The sequence below is a fragment of the Meleagris gallopavo genome, chromosome 6 (genome assembly GCF_000146605.3).
Source record: "Meleagris gallopavo isolate NT-WF06-2002-E0010 breed Aviagen turkey brand Nicholas breeding stock chromosome 6, Turkey_5.1, whole genome shotgun sequence".
In the NCBI taxonomy this organism is placed as follows: domain Eukaryota; kingdom Metazoa; phylum Chordata; class Aves; order Galliformes; family Phasianidae; genus Meleagris; species Meleagris gallopavo.
The window spans coordinates 8,050,920-8,069,406 of NC_015016.2; the positions used below are offsets into that span (position 1 = coordinate 8,050,920).

Consider the following 18,487-nt stretch of genomic DNA (forward strand, 5'->3'; position numbering starts at 1 on the left):
AGACTCCAGCGGCGACGAGCTCCGCCGCTCTGTCAGCGTGCGGCGGGACGCGGAGGAGGAGGAGGAGGAGGAGAAGGAGGAGGAGGAGGAAGGGCGGGCAATGCCGCCTCAGCTCCTCCTGCTGCGTCACCACGCAGCGACAGCGCGCACACGGCGGCCTCGGCTCCGACCCCCCGAAGGAGGGGAGGAGCCAATGGGCGGGAAGGGGGCGGGGCTCCCCGTTGATTGACAGGGGGAGGGCGCTGTGCCTGGAGATCTGCCCGGCAGGAAGGCGGGAGCTGGGCGGGGACGGGGCGGGTTCACCTCTTGTTTGCTCTCGTACATGGTATCTGTGCAAACTGTCGTTCGGAGTATGCTTCTTTCCTAGCCCCTGGCCCGTTTTCTTGCTTAAAAGCACGTGTAGAAGTGTTGTATTAAATTTTATCGTTAGAAAAGGGGGAATGGTTTTAAACTGAGACAAGAGAGGTTTAGGTGAGATATCAGGAAGAAGTTTTTCACACAGAGGGTGGCGAGGCACTGGAACAGGTTGCCCATGAGGTTGTGGATGCCCCATCCCTGGAGGCATTCAAGGCCAGGCTGGAGGTGGCTCTGGGCAGCCTGGTCTGGTGGTTGGCGATCCTGCACATAGCAGGGGGTTGAAACTAGGTGAGCACTGTGGTCCTTTTCAAGCCATTCTATGATTCTATGAAAAGTCAACTTTGACTGTTTGATGCATTGCTTGAAGTTCTGAGTTTATAGAGAACTGTCTTCTGCTTCAGCACAGCTGCAGTTTCATTCTGGTTCTTTCCACACTTTCAAAGACACAAGTATGTTGCAGGCAGGATCGCACAGTGAGTGTAAGAGGTGAGAAAAATCCCACCCTCTGTCCTTCTGAAGTCCACTGTCTGTGCAGGGAGAGTGTCTCAGTACTTACTGAGACCTTAGCAATGCAAAAGGACCACTAAATATAGATCTGGAGGAGCAGTGAGAGCAGCGTTTTTGACACAGTTCTTGGGAAAAGCTGTCCTACTTCAAGCTATTCAGTCCACAGCAATAGATTGTATCTGACAGATAATGTAATTACTTTTTTGTGTTTTCTTCAACTATTCCCCCTTATCTTCAGTCATCTCGTCTTCTAGGGATGCTGTGTGCTGAAAGCATCTGTAGCTGCCAAGATGACTTTTGCTTGAGACTTTCGCTTGTGAGAAGGGCTTGCCCCAGACTAGAGAGAACAATCTGAGATTAGGCCTGCAGTAAGTAGGTAAAAAATACACATACTGATATGAAGAAGAAGGAGCATGGCTGAAGTTCCAGCTGTATATTTAATTTGAAATATTCCCAACAAGTAGATACAGGATGTAATTTGTTTCATATCATGGACTGGAAAGTTCTTTCTTCTGTTTCTAGCAGCTGCATCATCAGAAACTTGAAACATATTTATATTTGCTGAAAAGGCAGAAAAGAAATAGCTTAATTCCTTTGTTGGGCAGAAGTTATTGCTCAGTTCCAAGGTGTCTACACCACAAAGGAAGGTCACAGTAGCCACCACTGCAAAAGCTATTTATATCAAGGGATATGTAGTCTTGTATAGGCTACTCTTGCAAACTGATGAGAATGTTTAGCAACGAACACATTGATGTGGATTCATCAGTACAAAAGTAATATTTGAAGCATACCAAAAGAAAAACACAAAATACAAAAATGAAGCCTGAGGTACCTTTATGTATAGATAAAAGACTGTTGGAGGCTTTCATCCATACCTCAGACACAGAGAAAAAAAGTGTTGGAACTGTCCTCAGTGATTCTTTTGATTTCCTCAGTGAACCTAAGTTTGTTCTAAGTATAATCAAGAAATTTTTCTCACGTTGCCAATGTAGAAGTACATGCACACCTAAAAAGGGTAATGAAATGCAGACTTCTACTAAACTGACTCGTAGTGCTTAACCCCTGTGTGTAAGAGTTGATAGGATTTAATAGATTTTGTTTGTTTTGTTCCTTTTCAGCTTTGTTTTAAAAGAACAGTTTTTCTACCTCAAGATAATACAGTGTCTGGTATTCTTAATCTCCAATGAAGCTTTTATGTGCACTGGGTTAACTGAAATACTCCAGAAAAGATGCTGGGATATTCACGCTAATAAGTTGAATTGGCTAAAATTGAAATCACTAGAGCTGGAACTGCTTCACTGGGAACATTCCCATAGAATTTATCAATGAATTTTAGATGACCCTTTTTAATTGTAAATATGAATTGGTACCATTTACGTAGCAACACTGGAATAAGTGATGCTTCTTTTGTCATCATTCAGCCAAATGCAGTTTTGAATAAACAGAAAATGGGGCATTATTCTGTCAAGTGATATGACTACTCACGTTATTATATTCCAGATGCTACCTAAGAATCGGCCAGATTGAAGCCTAATGCCCAATTTATTATGTTCTTGAGAACAATCACTGATTTTAGATGGAACTTGGGGTAGACACATGCCACAGATGATACCCAGCACCTTACATATTCAAAATCTATTTATGGAGGAGAAAAAAAGATTGAAAAGTTAGAATAAGTGGTATGAAACAATATATATATATGTGTGTGTATATATATATATATATATATATTATTATGCACATTACGAATATTTCTTGGTTGGCCATTGCAAAGTATGTATTTTATAAGCTAAATCGCAGCAGTCATTACATTGTAACTTAAGAAAGCAAAATCAATCAGTCTTGAATCTGGATTCAACTTGAAATACTGCTGACTGGTTTCATTTTTATTCATACCTTCTTTCTATTTTCTATTTCTTTTCATTTTCTTTATGAAACAAGTATGATTTTTGTTGTTGTTGTTGTTCCAAATATTCCCAGATTGTATTTTTTCACTGGTCAACACAGTAGCATTAGCTCCCCATCTAATATATGCTGTAAAATGGATACGGTCAAAAAAAAGAATTTCAAATTAAAAATGAGAATGCTATCACAAAAATTAGGATATAAGCTAGTTCAGTACAGATCCACATAGGTACGTGCTGGATTTTCTATGTGTATGTATATATATCCCCAAAAGTAAAATTTAAAAAATGCATCAAAGTAATACAGTTTTTCATTAGCTTTCAAATTATCTCCACTATTGTTACTAAAAGACACTGATAAGGTGGAGTTACTGAATGCTTTCTTTGCTTCATTGCTAAGATTGCCCCTCAGCAAGACCTGGAGAGGCTGGAGAGCTGGGTGGAGAGGAACCTGATGAGGTTCAACAAGGACAAGTAGAGTCCTACATTTGGGAGGAATAGCCATATGCATCGATACAGGTTAGGGGCTGAAATGCTGAAGAGGAGCTCTGCAGAGAAGGATCTGGGTGTTGGGGGAGACACAAATTTGGTCATGAGCCAGCAGTGTTCCTTCACATTCAAGAGGAGCAATGGTGTACTGGGGTACATTAAAAAGAGCACTGCCAGCAGGTTGAGGGAGGTGATCCTCCCCCTCTACTCTGTAGAACACCAAACTTCTGCCAGGGTCAATAAATCAATAAAAAAAACAAAGTCTCTAGACAAGCCTTGCTTTCATCAGTCTGTCTATTTTGAGCTCAGAAATTAGTTTCTCATTAAATCAGCCCCTGACAGGTATTCAGCCAGAGTGGATGGATCAAAATAATAAAAACTCACTACTTCTCTTCATGGCATGTTCAATATTTAATTACCATCTACATTAAAAATCATGCTTTGCTTCTGATTTGAATTTTACTGCCTTCAGCTTCTAACTACAATTCTTGTTCTGTCCTTCTCAAGTACAGTGAAGAACTTTAATCATGGTATTTCCTGTTAGTCATAGCAGTTCACCTCAAAATCTCCTTTTCAGTCAATTAAAAGGTTTACTCTAGGAAAATTTACTCCTTATTTTCAACCACGAACTCATGTGCTTTTTTTTTTTTCTTTCTTCCTTGAATTCTTTCCAGTTTTTAAACGTAGGCTGGATGCCTACCATCTGTGAGGAAAAGAGTGGTTTGCAGGTAGATCTTGTTGAGCATTTGGACCTGGAAGTGAGGGAAGTTTTGTGGTCCCTTCAGTTTAGTTGGAGTCACTAAATCCAGTTTAGGAATATAGTGTTTCGTCACTGAGATCTTGTATCAACCAGCAGCAATCCATAATTTCTATTCTCAATCATGGTTTTCCTGCAATATCTCTGCTTCATTAGACAAGATCTTGATTCCTTGTTCTTTGTACATCCATTGACACTTGACTGAATTCAGTATTGATTGTAAAACTTGACCATGCATTAGCTGTATTATAAATGTAGTGCAAATGTCCATCCATACCATCAGCTCCTGACTACCTAACATGGTTGTACTCATTGTCCTTTAAAAATAAATAAATAAATAGCTAGATAGATAAATAATTGTCAGGACTACATGTATATTTGGAACTATTCTCAAATTATTTTTCATTACTTCCATATTTTTTAGGCATTCAATTTTACAACATTTTTTTGAGAAAATGGATTGCAATGCCAAATCTTTAAACCATAAAAACCACTTTTCTATTAGTCAAATCATTTTATTTTCTTCTCTTAAATTTAGTATCTGACTCATCATGACTAAGATAACTGTACTGTTAAATACCACATGGAAGGCATTTCAAAAATCTATCCAGTATTAAACTACAACCATTTTTCAATTAGGTTCACAAAATCACACGTATAAATTTTGTCTTTGACAGTAAGCCCTGCACTTTTTATGAAGGACTTTTATCCAAAATGCTAGGAATTTTAAAGGGAATAAATCATCTTAACTTCTAAAATTAATAGGGGCAAGATTTATTCTTAAATCATGGATACTTCTTTCTAATTAAATTCAAATGTGTTTAATGCATCTCAGGAGTGTTCAGATAATAAGTAATCCTTTTCTAGAATTTAACAGCCTCGATCCCTGTCAATATTGGGTGACTAATAAAATATGATGCCAGGCATTTTTTAAATCTTTATCTTTCTCCTCTGTCTCATTAGCAAAATGAATAGGTTTGTTCCACAGGCACCATGTAATTTGGATAATTCAATGTTGCTCAAGGACATTCCAAATAAATTTCAGCAGGTATTTCTTCATGCACTACTCATATATAGAGTAGACTTTCACATGGATAAAATGGACTTTCAGAATATCTGCCAGTTACCATGCTGAAGTTTTAATTTGATGTGTAAGGTCATTGCTAGTATCAGAAGCTGGAAGGCCCAAAAGGGCCACTGCAATTAAGGTCTCCTGACCAGCAGAACTTTGTGCAGTTATCCCGTCAAAGCCTATATTTCAAGCTGAGCTCCAATCATCAGTATTTAATCCACAGAACATATAACATTCATCCATTGTACCAGTGGTCTATCAGGAAATGCTGAAACTATGAAAAGATTATTATGTAACATATGCCAATACTTATTTTCAGTAACAGGCTTCAGATATAGCAGGCTTTTTACCAAAATCATGCCAATAATACGGAATCAGCCCACTTAGTTTTAATAGCTTAGCTTCCTTTCTTAAGTAGATATTACGGTAAAGTAATAGCCTCCAAATGATGAAAACATGGCAGTCTTCTGGCATTCATACAAAGCTAAACCCATCTGTGTTGAATAGAAACCAAAGCATTTGGATGTCTCTAAAGTAGCTGAGTGAAGAACTCAGAGATTTCAAACTGTCTTCCGACTGGGAGAATAGAATAAGGAATAGGTTGTGACTCATCCAAGTCTAAAATATTTCCACATTTTTAATTTTAGGTCCTGTAAACCATACATTATACTCAAAGTATACCCACGTTGGTTGTTTTGGTGGTTTTCTTCATTGATGAAGATGTTGAAGAGCACCAGTCCCAAGACAGACCCCTGAGGAACACTGCCTCCACCCTGACACAGAACCATTGCTCACAACCGTTTGGCTGCATCCAGCCAACCTAACCTAATCCATCGAGCAGCCCAAGGAGATAATAATACATTTAGCTTTTTTTTAGTGTCCCTTGGTTTTCCTCTTCCTAGCTAATTCCCCTTTTTCTACATAATCTATATTGACATGGCTGTTGCAGTCAGACTTTTCCAAAATTCTGGTCCCACCTTAGCCAGAAAAATACATAAAGCTCTACACACCATGTGACAAATTCAAGAGCTTCTGGTGAGCTCATCACAACATGCTGACTCTGTATCATCCATGAGAGGACAGAAGACTGCAGAGCTTCTAAAGGGCACACAGACAAGAAGTTTCTCCAATTTTAAAAGCTGGTACAGCATTCATTAATTATTCCATGAAGCCTTTTCCCTTCAAAGTGGTTATCTTGATATGCTTGCAGCATCTATTTTAACTATTTTCAATGCTGTTAAGGTTACAAAGAAATCATGTTTGAGACAAATGGTCTTTTGTTTTTAAATCATGTTGTTCTGTTATTAATCACATATGTAAAGGATAGTACAAAGTTATTGATGTTTCATTGGGAAACTTTGATAGAAATGGGTTATTTCATCCTGAATAGTAAAAGCCATGGAAAATAATTCAGCAGTTTGTAGGCACTGGTAAAACATTGAGTTCCATGCTCCCAGAATTACCATAAATAGAAAATTATTTCAGACCTACGTGCTGCCTCATTATGCATTTAACACCTGGTTAAAAGAAGAAAACAACCAACCTCTTTCAGATGAGTCTTCTTCAAATCCATTACCAAAGTGACATTTCATCTCAAATGCATTCAGGAAATCTGTGAAGGAAATCATAATTGAATGTTGCTGTTTTCCCAAATTATACTGTTTGTATTTTCCTTTGTAGTGGTGAAGGCAGAATCTTAGAATGCTCGTATGCTCATATGCTCATAGAATCATAGAATCACAAGATTGGAAAGGACCTACAAGATCATCCAGTCCAACCGTCCACCCATTACCATTGCTACCACAACCTTTCCATAACTTTTTCTTTTCGTAACTTTTCCAGACTCTCTTCACCCTATATCAATTGTACCCTTCACTGGTACATACTTCCATTCTTATTTTTCAGTCAAATAACTCTGACAGAAGCCTCAGATTCTAGTCTGTGGTCTAAAGAACTATAAATGAATCAAAGCCTATTCTGTCTGCTCATGTTATGAAATTTGGCACTTGTGAAGTAATCACACCAAAGATACTGTACAGTTCAAAGCTCCCCACATGTAATTTATCTTTATATTGCTGCAGACTAGTAATCTCTAAAGCACTTCTGAAATCCCAAGAGATGATATCACACTATCATAGAATCATAGAATCACTCAGGTTGGAAAAGACCTTAAAGATCATCAAGTCCAATTATGATCTAACCATACTACCCTGACTAACAACCCTGTGTTAAATCATGTCCCTGAGCATCGCATCCAAACGGTTTCTAAACACATCCAGGGACTCAATTCCAGTGCTTAACAACCCTTTCTGTAAAGAAATGTTTCCTGATATCCAGCCTAAACTTACCCTGGTGCAACTTAAGGCCATTTCCCCTCGTCCTGTCACCTGTCACCAGTGAGAAGACACCAACCCCCCTCTCGCTGTAAGCATCTTTCAGGTATTTGAAGAGATCAATAAGGTCTCCCCTCAGCCTCCTCTTCCCCAGACTAAACAGCCCCAGTTCCTTCAGTCTCTCCTCATAGGGCACATTCTCCAAGCTCTTCACAAGCCTTGTTGCCCTTCTTTGCACCTTCTCCAGTACCTCCATGTCCTATCTGTACTGAGGTGCCCAAAACTGAGCACAGTACTCGAGGTGAGGCCTCACCAGTGCCAAGTACAGGGGCAGGATGACTTCCCTAGTCCTGCTCACCACTCCATTCCTGATACAAGCCAGGATGCCACTGGCCTTCTTGGTCACCTGGGCACACTGCTGGCTCATATTCAGCCGACTGTCCATCACTACACCAAGGTCCCTTTCCATCAGGCAGCTTTCCAGCCACTCCTCCCCAAGCCTGTAGGGTTGCCTGGGGTTGTTGTGAGCAAAATGCAATCCCTGACACTTGGCCGTATTGAAACTCATACAGTTTGCCTTGGTCCATTGATCCAGTCTATCCAGGTCCCTCTGTAGTGCCCTTCTCCCCTCAGGCAGATCAACACTCCCTCCCAGTTTGGTGTCTTCTGCAAACTTACTGAGAGTGCACTCAATTCGCTCATCAAGATCATTAATAAAGATGTTGAGCCACTCCAGCTCTCAGAGAGAAAAGTGCTTGTGAACTACACCATACACTGAAAGCAATCACAAACTTGTTTTTCTGTCTGGCCTATCACATTTTAAGTACTGAGAGTAACAGAAAGTGCCAGAAACTATACTGTCCATTTTCTTTACACACACCTAGTCCTCATAGAGAATTAATTAGTCAAGAAATAACTACAAATTTCAAATAATAATTCCTGTCCTCTCATGGAATAAGAAATACTTATGCACAATGTCAGCAGGACAAGCTGATGGCATTTTTAGAAGAATTTATTTAGAGTTTCACTCTTGCAAAGTTATAAAGTGTACATTTTAAAATTTTTATGAGTGTTTCTATATTACACTGTATGTATACTTATACATGATGTGTGTATATTATATATCTGTGTGTGTGCATGTTTGTTTTTATTTAAAGTTCTCTGAAATACATTGTTATCCTGCAACAAAAATAAAATGCCATGGAATACAGCCTTGCACAGTGTCCTCCACAGAATTTGTCTACAAGCATCAAAATACACTGATAGCTACACTGAGTTAATTTGAATTAAGGTATTTATTTTTGTTTCTTTGACAAAATCAGTATCTACTGACTTTACTACGGATGGTGGTTTTGCCTTTGTAAAGAAGCAGCAGCTTATAGTGTTCTTTTATATGAGTTTGCATGAGTATGTATCTAAAAAAAAAAAAGAAAAATGCAGTTTAAACTCTTTAACACGTTTTAGTTAATTATAAAAACTGGCAAGTTTAAATAATATAAACTGATAAAATACTCTACTGCAATACAGATAAAGTGTTACCTTAGCTATTTCCCTTTGTTACTTGCATCTGTGCATTCACATAATCATGCACCCCAAGTCTCTGTCTTTACCAAAGACACGCTATGGAAAAAAAAGGGGGAACTTGAACTACACAGAAATATATTAAAAACTTCACAATGTGACCTGTAGTTTTTACTGAAATAAATTAATGGGTGGCATGCAGATGCCAAGATGAAGCAGAACAGTAACAAAACATTAGTAAGCACTTTTAATGTAATTAATTTTTGATATATTACAATTTTTAGCATGTAATTATTTTTTGAAGGAACTGCAGAGTAATATTGGATCATGTGTTTATTCCAACTAGTTACTAAAGAATAAAATGTGACAATATTTTGAAATTCTATAGCAAAATAATACTGAGTTGTCCATCACAAATAATGATGCCAAGATTTCTCTCATCTGATAATCTAAAAGGTCAATGCTTGGTACTACAAAATCCCTTGGTCAGCCTAGAATCCAAGTAGGCATTGAAATGTGCTATATAAAGCACCTAGGCTTGCAGTGACCTTGAATCTGTTTCCTTATTGCTGGAGGCTGGGATTGTTCCATGGCTGCATTCCCAGTCTGCATCAAGAGGCTGGTACTAACATCAATCTTTAACACTGGTCTTTAAAACAATTTTTGATGTTGGCCTTGAATAGGTCTAATAATTTTGCTTAATCACCTCTGTTCCAACACAAAAACTGGAATCTAGGCTGTCTTCTAATTTTTCATTCTTGTGAAATCCAGCCACAAGCTTCCTGTCTGCCATCAAATATCTGGAATCACAATTAGACAAAATATGTCGGATGCCCTGTGACACCCAATCATCTTTATTGCATAGAAGTTCACTTTCAAGCTTAGAGTAGAACAAATTCCACTTGGTTCAGAGGTCTGTACTTCCAAAGAAAAATGAGAACACTCATATGCATATTTAAATATGCAGATGTGATGTATCCAATTTGCATTGTCACCTAATGAGAATGACCTTTTCTGCTGAGCAGAAACAGCAATTGTTGAACTTGAGCATGTGAAAGCTGTGGTTAAATACGGAATTCCAGATGTCCATCTAAATAGAGCAAATGCTTACTTCTCTTAATCAAAAATAATCATGGTCATATTGAACCCTAAATCATAGAATCATAGGATGGCTTGGATTGGAAGGGACCTCAAAGATCATCAAGCCCCAGTCCCCTGCCATGGGCTGGTTGCCAACCACCAGCTAAGGCTCAGGGCCCCATCCAACCTGGCCTTGAGCACCTCCAGGGATGGGGCATCGAGAGCTTCTCTGGGCAGCAGTGCCAGTACCTAACTGCCCTCTCAGTGAAAAATCCCAGTGCTTCTTCATCTTTAGGGAAATCCAATTAGGTTCAGAACTTGAATTTTGCTTCTTAGATCTATTTCTCTTAACACTTCTTGCCTAGCACTCTTCCTATTTACCAGTCTTTACAAAGAACATCTAAACAATTCTCTCACCATCAATGTGGTGCATGTTAATGCATGGCATATTTATAAGTATTTTGAAAAACTAAATTCAAACGAAGGGATTAAGTAAATTGCTCAGCACTACAAAGAGGCAGTTAATACGGCAAGACTGGAACTCAGTTTTACCTTGGTTTTGATCCTGTGTTCAAATACATTAGATCAAGTTTTTAGCAATACTCAAATTGTAATGGAAAAAAGCCATGATCAATTTACCAAGCAGCATTAGAGTCGTATAACCTGTGTTGTTCTATTTCTGTGAATGCCAAAGAAGGAAAACAATTCCTGCATGTAGGTACCTCGCCTGTAGACAAATAGCATCAGTACTATGGCTGTTTTGTTACTAAACTTTTAGTTACCCTCTGTACTGAAACAAAAGGTCAAATTGTCAGTATGCTCGCCTTCCTCTAGAGCATACTCTTTTCATCTACAGACCACAAAAATAGGTAGTAATATTACACAATACATGTAATAAATAGATCTTAGAACTGGAATCACTCACATGATTTGGGATTAAAGAAATGAGATCTTGGCATATCTTATAGGCAAAAGCACAATTATATATTCTCCCTGTTGTTTCTTTTTCATTAGGGGACTGCAGAATCCTCCCATAATAGATCAAGACTCCATATTTTGAGAATTTAGAAATAACTAATGAAAATATGGCACCTACAGTTATGAACTTACAATTGCCAGTGTAAGATTAAGAATACAACCCTTCCAGTTATTTCTGTAACTGTAATATTCTATACGATACTAACACATACCATCTTTTTCTATGGTTATATACAGGAGAGGAGTGCAGTAAGTTTAACAACGCGGCTCTGTAAATGAATCCAAACAATTACGTATTGCCCTAAAAATAAGTACCTTACTTTACTCATCAGTAAGGAAGGAGAAAATTCATACTGAGAAAAGAAATTCCAACTATACAGATGTGCACACACATACACAGTTGTATAGAGCCTTGTTCTTTATATTAGTTTACTTCTCAGCATGCTATTTTTGCAAAATAATTCAGGAGAACAAGAGACAGAAAGCTCATGATAAATACTGCAACTAAAAGGGGTTTTGTAATTGTTCTTATTTCCACATGTGTTTCAGAATCTCTTTCATATATGGCACAGGTGTTAATACAGATGGGCACAACAGAAAGACCAGCTGTACTTGTAGAGTAATGAATTCTCATTTAAATGAACACGGGAACTAACTGTCCCACCAGCAGGATATCCTGACACAGTACATTTTTGTAATCTGCTAATGGTGCCTTTTCATAACTCATTTAGCCTAGTTGCAGTCTGTACTGCCATTGGAAAGGGCACTTCCCTTTCCTATTGCTGTCTACCTCTTTCTGCAGCCAAAAAAAAACCAAAAACCAACCAAACAAAAAAAACCTGATCCAGGACAAACAACAGCTTATTAGTTACTTTTGGATCAAATCTTGGATTTGGTGGATTATGCCATAAGTCCTGGTGTTAGCGTAAAGAAGAGTAAGGAAATGTATTGCCAGGACAAGTAAGGCAGAATGATGTTATCCTACAGCAGCTGACAAAAAAAAAAAATAATAATAAGTTGATCTGTAAAGAAGATTGCCTGAAAGAGACATTACCAGATGTAAAAGTGTATTAGATTGGCTTCCAGAGTCAGGTATGTTCCAGACTCAAACATGAGGTTGTTATAATTTGTATATGCATGGTTTTATTTCATTGCCCCGTCCTTTGAGCATCAAAATGTCAAATACTATCTGGCTGCCTTAAACAATTGTCTGCAACTGTCATGCAAAGCTGTCTCTTGAACCAGTGGAGATCTCACCATCTGGTTAATGGAGACTGGGGTGCTGTCCATCTCATTCTGAAACTGAAGTTTAAAATGAGTTAGATGAGTTTTCCCCTTGAAGTGACTCCATCTTGTCTGTCAGAGCTAAATCAGTGCTGCAATTTCAAAGCACTTTGTGAGAACAGTCAGGGAAGAAAAGGCTTTGTCAGGCTGGAATGTTCTGATGATGGTGGACATTATCAGTGTCTTGTGAGGACTTTATAGATTTATAGATTAAAACTGGCAATGATAATAAAGTCATTCATGAGTATGTCATGAGAAGTATTATTTCTAATCCACAACTACTCACTAATCCAGCTTTCAGCACAGTCACAGTTGCATCAGCAAATCACAGGGTGTTAACCCAAAATGACAGAGGTACAAACTGGCCATCACATGGTGGATGAAGATGTGGCTGCTGAGAGAAGGAAACAAGGTACATACAGTCTATGAAAAAACTCTTTCACAGAGCATGTTGAAGCATGGAATTGACCTGGATGTATCCAGAGGAATCTCACTTAGACCCCTCCCAGGCAGAGATCTCAGAGGCCTGAGTTAGTGGGTATAACATCACAAAGCACGAGAAGATATTTCTAAGTCATTTTACATGTAACATAACTAAGATTGGATTAATCTCATTCAACAGCAGACATCTACAATGATTCTTCAGCTGGATTCATCTCTGCAGGCTCTCTTTATAGTCATTGTAGATTACACAGTGATTAATCTCTTTCTAAAACAGTTCCTTACCTCTAGAAGCTACTTTTTCTTTCCTTTGAATCAAGTGGGACCCTAGGTTAATTTGCTCAACTGTAAACATCTATTCACAGATAAGTAAAGTTAACTGGTAAGATTCCATCTTCAAGGCATGCAGAGACTAGGAATCCAATCTTGGGAAAAGCCTGAGAAGTTCAGATACTTTGATTTGCTTAAGGCTCTGCTGAGCACTCTGCTTTCTATTTAAACTGCAATAGACACAAATCTCATAATTTGCTTGCAAGCAAAGAGAAGAAAGTCTCTAAGTAGAAATGCCATTTTCTAGTTACAGTTGGCATTTAGAGTTCCTGAATTAGAACTGAATATAAATTAATGCTATGTCAAGAACAATAACATAATATATTATAGGAACAGATATTAAGATGTGGAATAGCAACCAGCAAGTATAAATTGGTTTTACTGTTACAGCACGTTACCAGATCCAAAGTTTGCTGTCATCATGGAAAGGCTTCCAAATACCTGATTGCACCTTGACTCAGATACATATCATGTTTTGCACGTCTAGCAAAGCTGCAGGAATAATGGAGTAAGACTTTTGGTAATAGTTAAGAACACCCTCTGAGCTAAAGAAAAGCTGCTGGAAATTGTCTCTGAAAACAATTAACTTACCCTGCATGTTAGAAGACAGTGTTAGCAGTGGAATGAACAGTAACACTGAACATGACTATTGGTGAATTGCTCCTGTGAGTGGCATGGTACTTATTATTGCCAACTCTTTCACTTTTTATAGTTAAATGAATAGGTAAAAGGTGATTTGTTGAACTCATGCAGTCATACGTATCTATTCCAGAGTACCATTCCTACTTTCATGCATTATTTTTTTCAAGTTGCCTCATCAGAATTAAATAACAAAAATACGCACAGATTGATCTTCGGGGAAGAGAGTTACAAGCAATTGAAGCTAAGTAATTACAAAAAAAAAAAGGAAGAAAGAACAGAGGAAAAAAGAAATGTTCCTTGTTAAATATTTACTTCATTTCTGATGAAAATTGCCTTGATGACAGTATAATACAAGTGTTGTTTAAGTAAGGTCAACTTGCAGCATAGATTTAAGTCTTCTATAGAGGCATTTCATTGATTATATAAATGTCATATAGGAAATGCAAGTACCATAATGTGGGAGTTTGATCAATGATGTTATCCTGATTTATAACTGTGTATTTTTGGACTGTGATGTGCACAAAGCACTAATTTAAAACCTCATTTTAGTTGCAACCTACCCTTTCCTTTTAATAACAAGAAAGTCATCTGATTACGTTCTTTCAGTTATCCCCATGTCACATTTTAGATAATCCCCTTATAGTTTAAAACTAAAAATGCTAATGGATTGGGGAAATGGGATTTTGCTTTCACACATTATACCTGTCTTTTTATGCTTGCCTTTCAGATCATTTATCTAAATAATAACCTTCAGTACCCACTCCTTCCTTCCAATGAACTAAAACACATTAATGATTAAAGTCAGTGAAAACATCTCCCTGATCTAATTTTGCTTGCTGAGATTACCACTTTCAGCTCCTACTTTCCTACTTCTTTTTGGAGGGAGGGTGGGGGTGGAGTTATTGACTTGTAGAGCTGCTCCTATGATTAATTCCTAGTTCATTTCAATTCAAACAGCCTGTGTTAGTTTCCACAAACTGTAGATTGTTGTTGAGTATCACCACTCAACAGTGACCAAAAGGGCATTGATTTTAGGGACTAAAATACAGAAATGATAAGAAAAACTCAGCAAATAGCTTTCAATCAGAAAATCTGTAGGGGCAGCCTAAAAAAAGAGGAAGTAATATACCTTCACACTTGCATGTGAAGGTGCTGCAGGTGGTAGCTTCTGCTGGCAAACCTGGAGGTAAAGGAGGAGGCATTTCAATGGTCTTAGTGTCAGAATGAGGGAAGATAAGTACAAAAGAAAAATAACTGGCCCAGGGCCAGATACAAAGATTGTGGAAATTCTGGAACTACCAGGACAGTGTAGTTGTGTAGTTCAACTTTCATTATGCCTGACTTAAGTTGTAAGACATAGTTTTGAAAAGAAAAAAATAAATAAAAAGCTCAGCAACAGAGATGTGTCTTTAAAGCAATAAGGGAAGAACTTCTCCCACCTACCAGTAACTTCTGAGACAGATGGAACTGAAGAGCCATCAACTTTGTACTGACCTGAGACTTTGGAAAACATATTCCAAAGGATAAACATCCTCTCACAGAAAATCTCTCCCAGCAGCCCTTCTTTTTCACACAGGAACAAATGTCAGTTCTGCTGACCACAGTGGTGGCAGTATGGGAGTGAGCAGTATCTCAAGTAAGCAGGTGCCATAGAATGTCACAATTGTCTCAAGGAAGCTCACACTGTTCTGCTCTCCTTGCTCTGAATAAATTCATTCTGGTACTAACTTTTTAGACTGTAGAGTCAAAAAAGGCTTTGGATTTAAAGAGATATTTTTACATGAATCAGGCAGCTTTCTCCATTAATAAGAACAAAGAATGACCCTGTGAAATCAACCTAAAAGTCTTCCTGGAACAACATAGACATTTCCTGTGCTGATAAATAGCAATATGTTCTCAACAGTGGCAAATTACAAAACAGCAAGTATCTACCTATCTGTGCAATATAGACACTAAATAACATCTTCATGACTTGTAGGAGCTGACCAGGAAAAAATAGTAGACAGACGGCTAACGGATGGGTATCCAAATCATTCTGCAAGGGAAAAAAAAAAAAGCAAGTCCATGAATAAAATTTAATAGCAAAAGACATCTGCTAACAAAGGTTATCTCAGCAGAAAGCAAAAACATCCGGAAGCAACAATTCTATACAAAGTTTCATTTTCAATGAATCATGCCATTATGTTCAATTTAATTTCAAACACAGAACCTGCCCTTACTGCTTGTTCTGTGCTGTGGGATTACTGTCAAAACAAAGAACAATTATAAAATGTTCACCCAGTTCTGAATTCAGATTTGCTAAGTGATGCTGATATGATGCAGAGATCTAAATGTGAAATCTATGCAGATTGTTATTTCTTTCAGTATAGCATTTTCTTGATGATTACTTTTAGATTTTCTCTCAAATTCTGCTTTACCTTAGTTCTTAGAAAGTGTTTGTAACAAGTGATGATTACTCTACTTTTGTATTTTTTGCTAAAGTAGCATGTCCATTTTCAAATTTTGGATTATGTATTCAGCAAAATAAGTGTTTCCCTCTGATGCACGAACTGTTGGTGATCATGTAGGTGGCAAATATTGCCATTCTCTTTCTTTGAAGAAATATGAGATATCCTATTATTGGAAAGCTCTGTTGCCCTGAATGACAAATTACACAATGAGACAGAAGGAGGATGCAAATCTTAGTTTTAAAAGCATCTAATATTTGCTCAAATTATATTCAGCTGTATTTATCCACCATTCTGGCATGCTGATGGAATAGTATTATCAATAAATCTATAAATAGGATGCAAAATGCATGTGAGCTGTCTGTGCATGAAGAAAGAGCAGAGCTGCAATAAATTAGAGCATAATATATAGTTTAAAATGTAGCAAAAGGAGTGCCTTGGCAAATCAACGCAACATATTTTGTCACTGAGAGGGAGAGATTCATTACACATCAGCCTTGAGAATGCTGGATTTCTGAAGCATGGGGTCATCTAGGACATATGATGTCATTGAGAGAGTATGGAAACATGCATAGAAAAGCAAAAATAATCTGCAAAATAATAATACCATGTTAAATTTTCAGCTAAAACTGAAGTTCTCTCCAGTACTTCATTGCTCAAGAGAATTCAGGAATGCAACAAGAGAGAGAAAAATAATGAAGCCTGACTTCTTATGGGTTTGGTACCCACAGGAGTTTCAAGACTGATCCTCCTTCTGAGTCTGAGTCACATGAGCAGGGTTTTCTTTGCCCGGATTTTCTGTGATGTATATTAATGTCTAAGTTTTATTTATCTGAGAAACTTTTTCCCCTACAACAGAAAATCTGATAAATCATAAAATTTGGGGAAAGTCTGTGTTTTGGAGAACTGACCTGTCTTTGGGAACTGCCAAACATGACTGAAACTCAGCACTAGATTTCAAAGTTGGCTAGAGGAGAGGACACAGTCATGGGGCCAAACACAAACACCCAGCAGAGACTAAAAATAAGATCAAGCTGCCAATTGGTTTTCCTGCTGACAGCAGCAAAGTGACGCAGGACATCTAATTCCTTCTGATCACAGAAATGACAGATAAGTTTTCATCTACTTTGCCTGTGACTTGGGCCACCAGTCCCCAGGATTGGCATCATCACATCCCACTGCCATCAGGGAAGTGCCCCAGTGACATTGGCAGCTGATGTCAGTGTTGCCCTTTGGCATGCTCAGAAAGAGCAGTGTGGTAAAGAGTTTTAAATATGGAATGGGGAAGGTTGTGACGAGTCTGGGGATGCTGAACTCTGGGCTCCTGTGGTGTTGAGAGGCCACAGGAACCTCCTGTCTGCTTTGCTGGTGTCAGGGCCTTGAACTATGGTTATGAGGGAGGAATTGTTTGCTTCCCTTTTGTAATGAAAGGACCAAACATATTTATATTAGGAAAAAATACAAGCTGGGGGACAAAAGGATAGAGTATAGCCCTGCTGAAAAGGACCTGGGGAGGTGGTGGATAGCAAGCCAGACACGAGCCAGCAGTGAGCCCTTGCAGCCTAGAAAGCCAGCTGTATCCTGGGCTGCATCCAAAGCAGTGTGGTCAGCAGGGAGAGGATCCTGCCCCTCTGTTCTGAGCTGTGAGATCTCACCTGGAGCACTGCATCCAGATGTGGAGTCCTCAGCACAGGAGAGACATGGACCTGCTGAAGTGTGTCCAGAGGAGGGCAACAAAATGATCCAATGATGGAACACCTCTCCTACAAGGACAGGCTGAGGGAGCTGGGGCTGTGCAGCCTGGAGGAGAGAAGGCTTAGGGGAGACCTGAGAGCGGCCTGTCAGTATCTAAAGGGGCTGTAAGAAAGAAGGGGACAGACTCTTTGGCAAGGTCTGTGGTGGCAGGACAAGGGGGAAATGGTTTCAAAATAAAATGAGAGATATAGATTGGATATAAGGAAGAAGGTCTTAACAATAAGGGGAGTGAAGCAATGGCACTGGTTGCCCAGAGAAGTGGATGCCCTGTCTTTGGAGACGCTCGAGGTTAGGCTGGACGGGGCTCTGAGCACCTGATGGAGCTGTAGGTGTCCCTGTTCACTGCTGGGATAGCCTTTAAAGGTCCCTTCCAATTCAAACGGTTCTATGATGATTCTATGATAAACACTTGTGTAACCGACCTGCAGCAGGGGGCTGGACTAGATGAGCTCCAGAAGTCCCTTTCAACCCCCACGATGTTGTGATTCCGGTTCTGTGACCGTCACGGATTGAATGGCTTTGGAACGCGCTGCCAACGGGCCGCCCCGCGCCCCAGGACCCGCCGCTCCCGCCCTGCGCCGGCCCAGCAG

At 38.9% G+C, this 18,487-nt stretch overlaps 1 long non-coding RNA gene across 3 annotated transcripts; it reads right to left on the minus strand.

Moving 5' to 3' along the window:
- Positions 1 to 1,226: 1,226 nt before the first annotated feature.
- LOC116216733 lies at positions 1,227 to 18,454 on the minus strand. Of its 3 annotated transcripts, XR_004160057.1 has the most exons (6): positions 18,320 to 18,454; positions 15,628 to 15,730; positions 9,647 to 9,740; positions 8,959 to 9,039; positions 6,630 to 6,698; positions 1,227 to 1,425 (listed from the first exon to the last, which is right to left on the minus strand). It is a non-coding gene; the product is annotated as an uncharacterized LOC116216733 (long non-coding RNA). The 3 variants fall into 3 exon arrangements; XR_004160056.1 differs by lacking the exons at positions 8,959 to 9,039; positions 9,647 to 9,740 and having other exon boundaries at positions 1,257 to 1,425; XR_004160055.1 differs by lacking the exons at positions 8,959 to 9,039; positions 9,647 to 9,740; positions 15,628 to 15,730 and having other exon boundaries at positions 1,257 to 1,425.
- Between the last annotated feature and the right edge of the window lie 33 nt (positions 18,455 to 18,487).